Below are 5657 nucleotides of genomic sequence, written 5' to 3' on the forward strand. Positions count from 1 at the left end.
ATCAGATTCATAATTAGCAGTGTAGCCATATTGATTCCCTTTGTGTTTTTTTCTTTCTTTCAGAGCTGAACCTAAAGCCACGCTGGACCAACATCTCCTGAAATCTGTCGTGTTCAGTAAAATAGATCTTATATTTAAACCTGGAAAGCCAATCACGTTTTGCCACGTCATAGCCACGCATCGTTGTCTCAACCAATAGCTACCAATTTAAGCCCCAAAGAGCCAATCACATCCCACCACGTTTCACCACGTCAAAACTGTAACCCTGACTGTTTAGCCAATAGCAACCGTACTTCCAATTTACCTGTACCAATAGTAATTTGTCGACGCTAGTCCTTAGATGTCTTTGCATAGGATCTTATGGCCTTATTCTGAGATTTGCCTCAAGAACTCCTGCTTTCTTGAGCTCAACCTTTGATGTGATAATGGCAATTGATGTTTTAAAACTCTTCGATTTTTTTGTGAGACACAGTCATCGTATATATATATATATATAAAGAAACAATAATGATAACGAAAGAAAAACGTGGGAAAGAATATTTTTAATTGCATTTAGGAATGACGTGATTGTCGTGTTACACATACGCAGGAGGTCACACTTATCGATCTCCATGATGCGGTACTAGTCACCTGCACTAGTATCCAAGCTAGTAGTAAAACTAACCTTAAGACTGTTCGCCATGGGTATTAGCATGGCACGAAGAGACATAGTCAAGGTAAAATAGGTGGGTTTAGTTTCAAAAGAAAAAACTGTGGGTGATGATGCCCTGCACTTGGCCTACGTAGGTCTCTGCTCACAAGGTTGGTATAGCATAGATAATTATTTTATTATTTATTATTGTTCACCTAATACAGGCCTGAATAGATAGCCACGTTGTTCAGTTCGTTTCTTTGACTCTCAAGGGAATGCGAATGAAAATATATAATAATAATAACGTACAGAATGTAACTGCACAAAAAAAAAGAAAAAAAACATCTGTTCGGTGTTTCATCAAATACACTTTTCTGTAAGTTACGTAATGATCACTTACACATCAAGGTGTATTTGTGTGTACTGTATATACATATATATCTTAAAATAATGTATGTTTTCAGCATAACTAGTACTGAGGCCAGTCCTGGAATATGGCCATGTACATTTGGAGAAAAAAAATAAAACATTATTGTGACGTTCAAACTTGTTAATAGCTTTAAAAAGTTGTACATATTAATGATGTTGATGAGATAGTATCCTGAGTGAGTAATATTTGTGAATAAGCACTATGTAGCTAATCTGTGTGTGTGTTTAGCTTTGCCCATCGTTGAAGCCCGCATATGACGGACGCTAAGATTTTAAAAAGTAAAATAAATGATGATAATAATGTACTCGATATTCATGTAGGTGTAACAGCTGTTGCACCGGGGACAGTCAGTCAACATATGCAGTTATATTATCCTCCATTTATAATGACCATATAGTGAATACCGCTAGTCATAAACTCACTTTTAAAACTCGGATATATACATGAAATATATATTGTTTGTATAAATATTGTTTGTTTTTTGGGGGGTCTCTCGTATCCATAAGCTCCAAAAAGGAAAATCGTTTCTATAATGGGAAAAAAAATGCGTTTCGGTCGATGCGTTTCTTCAATTCTTCGGAGTTATTTTCTTCCGCCACACATCACCTTTCGACCGGCACTCGAGGCATGCGGGCGGGCGTGGGTTGGGGCGCCGAGTGGGGGCGTGGAGGCTTCGTCATGGCACGGGCGTGGTTGCGCAGCGCTGACGCCCGCGGCCCCCGGCACCCGCCTGGCGTGGGGCTGGAGGCGTGGGAGCAGCCGCGACGTGGCCCTCGCCGTTTCCCTCACGTCGCCTGGAGTGACGTGTGGCGCTACGGGGAGGAGGGCGCGACCACGGAACAGCTGCGTGCAATTGCGTGCTTTGCAATGCTTGCGGCTGCGTGATCCTGGCACAGAGAAAGGTTTTGGGGGGGTTTTCTGCGCATGACACAGGACAAAGGATTCTTACTTTCTCTTATTATTCTCGTCTTTATTGTTTGTTCCAGGCGTGTCTCTCGTTCAATTTTCCCTTCTTATACATTTCATTTATATTTATTACCCTTCCCTCTTCTTCCCAATCCTTATATCATTATCGTTATCATTATTATTGTTATTATAATCATTACTTCAACGTTATCGTTATCATTATCATCCTTATTACTATTCTTCATATTATCTTCACTAATACTATTTTAGTCTTCATTTTCGACCTCTCCTGTGTTCCGTATCTCCATCTTTAGATATTTGACTCTCCGTCCTCTGCACATTATGCCACTATTTTTAGCGCCCAAGAAATTTCGCTAAAACTCTAGAAAGAAATGGTTTCCAATCCATTAAAGTTTAAATACATCCCACGTTCTTTCTTTCTTTCCTCACTTCCTGCAACTCTTTTATTCTCTAACATTTTCTCTCCCTTTCGCTTCTTTCTTCCCCTTTTTTTGTTCTTTCTCATTTTTTTTTTTTTTCATTTAAAACTTTACCTTATTTTCTAATTTTCTTTTTTGTAAAACGCTAGTTCTATTTCAACCGCGAATCATCGAAAACAAAATGGCGGCGTTCGTCATAAACAAAAGCGAGTCGCGGAGAGAAAATGAAGAATTAGAATTTTGCGAGTGAATACGTAACTGGTTTATGCTAAAAAAAAAAAATAATAATAATAATAATAATAAAAATAAAAAAATATATTAGAAATAAAATAAGAATTCTTATGTTAGTTTGGCGCTGGATCGTCTCATGATTTGGCAAAGGGGGAATTATCAGTTACGGGAAAACATATTCGAAACGGGAAGATTTTTAAATTTTTATTGATCTATTTATCCTTTCATCTACCGATCAATCTATCATTCTATCTATCTGTCTATCTATCTATATATTATTTAAATCAGCGTGTGGGATAATTGGTCTAAAAGAGCGCAAATAGAAAGTTAGTTCAAGAGAAGTTATCTCCACTCGCATTCCTACGTGGAATAAATTTCTCAACTTCAGCTTAGTTGCGTGGAGTCGCATTTTCCCTTCGCCTTATTCAAGTTTCTCCTTCATCTCTATTTTATTCATCTTCTTCTACTTTGATATTCCTAAAAACGCGCCAGAACAAGAACCCCTTCACCCTTTTAATTCCGTTTTCTATTCCGTTTTTTTTTTTTTTTCATGGTGGACTTCCATATTTATCCCTTTGTCAATGTGTCAAGGAATGGAAACAATTGCGCCTGTTCTTGTTTTTTGTGTTTTTTTTTGTTTTTTTATTTGTTTTGCCTTGTGCCGGGGGACCTCTCTTGTTGTCGCTGAAGAGGTATATGGATAAGTCTCGAGTTTTTATTGTGTACATAGCCATCACTACATCTCATTATTACTCTTAATCCTCTTAAACGCATCTCTTAGATATTAAGAGCTCCAAAGAATATCTATAGTAATCTTTATCGAGAAAGTCAGTGTCCTATTTTAGCATTACGAGAAACACAGATCTAATTTTGTATGATTATTGTCGGCAAAAGTGACCTCTCTCGGCGGCTGGTGTGGGGCTGTGCATGGTCTGGCGGTCGGTCCGGAAGCGAAGCATCAAATTTAGATATTATGTAGTGAGGTTTTGAGTCTTACGGATTTCGACACCGGGGATTTTTCAAACTCGTTTGATATATCTGTGTATATATATATATATATATATATATATATATATATATATATATATATATGTGTGTGTGTGTGTATATATATTTATATATATATATATATATATTTATATATATATTTATATATATATATATGAATGTGTGTATATGTATGTATATATGTATATATATATATATATATATATATATATATATATATGTATGTATATGTATGTATGTATGTATGTATGTTTGTATGTATGTATGTATTTATATAAACACACACACACACACACACACACACACACACACACACACACACACACACACACACACACACACACACACACACACACACACACACACACACAAACACACATGTATATACCTTTGATTCTATGTATTATGTCAGCTTCACACCAGCCCGTGGAAAATCTGTCTGCGACGTAATTTGATGTTTAGTGTCGTTAAAGTTGTTGTGTTTGCGTGCTTTTTCAAGTTAATTTTACAAAGTGACCCTCCTCATGAAGACACCATTATATAATTCCGCTTTTCTGCCCATTCATCCACCCTTTCAATACACGCCCGTTCGAGAAAGCAGCTTTGAATACATGTCATATTATCAGGACCAACAATTTGCATGCAGTCAATCCAAACTTGTCTTTTCCCTGTCTCTCTATCTTCATTTACTCTTTTCTTTCGTATATTTTTCTCTATTGCATCTATCAACTGTTGCATGCGGGCGTTTTAAACGTTCACTTCCTCCTAACTGCCTTTATCTCTCATATACCCACAGAGCTATCCTTACTATAACAAAATGTATAGATATATATATTAAATATAATTTTATTTCTGTCCCCGTACTATTTAAAGAAATATATATATACAGTATATATATCCTATCTTTCTCTCCCTCTTTTCTTCAACAAATCGAAAACTATGAGCTAATCATGACAGCCACGTAAGAAAATGTGGCATAACGCCCCCCACCCCCATTCTCCACGAGGCCAAAGGAAAATGCATTTAATTCAAGACGGTTGGCCTAATCACAACTGGCCGATCTATGCGACCAAGGTGGACTCTCTTTTATATTAACGTAATCGAGGTCAGGTCACACCGGGGTCATAATCATTGGAATTTACATAACGGCCAACCACACAAATTAAGGATAATGGTTCTTCTTACAGTAGTGAATAAGGGTGAATGTCACGTTTGTGTGTTGTGTTACGGGATTCCCACCCTTACGCAGAGTGAGAAAAAGGTATATTGTACTGATGGACGTTATGTAATGGGAAGATGTAAGCACTGACCCAGAAAATGTTACTGTTGAAATTTCAATAAAATATTAGAATTGTTGACATGACTTTATTGTTTATTTTATCCTACCTCAATATTTTTTTTTTCGCGATTAGATGTTTGAGTCTTGTAAAATACTTCACATATACACATTTCTGATACAGAGAAAACAAACTTAGTCAGCCAACACAAATTTGAAGAGTTATTTACAGCATCGTTTTAGAATTACGAGAAATATATCCAATTATTTTCTTTTAACTTCTCTCTCTCTCTTTTACTTCCTGTTCTTATTACACTGATATTCTGATCATTCGTTAAGTATTATCCTGGTCTCTTCTCTTCATCTGTCTTTCTGTTTGTATGCTTATTTATTTAATTATTTTCGTTTCCTTCATATCTCTCTCTCTATCTCTTTATCTATTTATCTATCTATCTGTCTGTCTGTCTATCTATCTCTGTCTCATTACTTCTTTCGCTCTCCCTCTCTCTCTCTCTCTCTCTCTCTCTCTCTCTCTCTCTCTCTCTCTCTCTCTCTCTCTCTCTCTCTCTCTCTCTCTCTCTCTCTCTTTCTCTCTTTCTCTCTCTCTCTCTCTCTCTCCATCTATCTATCTATCTATCTGCCTATCCATCTCTATCTCTCTTTTACAAGTGTCATAATTCTTGTAAGGAGTTGACTTTCTCAAAACGCATCTTCTTTCCTCCCTTTCTCCCTTTC

At 36.7% G+C, this 5657-nt stretch overlaps 1 protein-coding gene across 1 annotated transcript in view; it reads left to right on the plus strand.

The window, feature by feature from the left end:
- Nucleotides 1-3689, plus strand: part of LOC125044129 (gamma-1-syntrophin-like) — a 41672-nt gene extending 37983 nt beyond the window's left edge. Inside the window, exon 9 of the mRNA XM_047640579.1 lies at nucleotides 64-3689. The gene's annotated coding sequence lies outside the window, so the exon portion shown is untranslated. The remainder of the gene's footprint in view (nucleotides 1-63) is intronic.
- The last annotated feature ends 1968 nt before the right edge of the window (nucleotides 3690-5657 follow it).

The sequence above is a fragment of the Penaeus chinensis genome, chromosome 35 (assembly GCF_019202785.1).
Source record: "Penaeus chinensis breed Huanghai No. 1 chromosome 35, ASM1920278v2, whole genome shotgun sequence".
Lineage (NCBI taxonomy): Eukaryota > Metazoa > Arthropoda > Malacostraca > Decapoda > Penaeidae > Penaeus > Penaeus chinensis.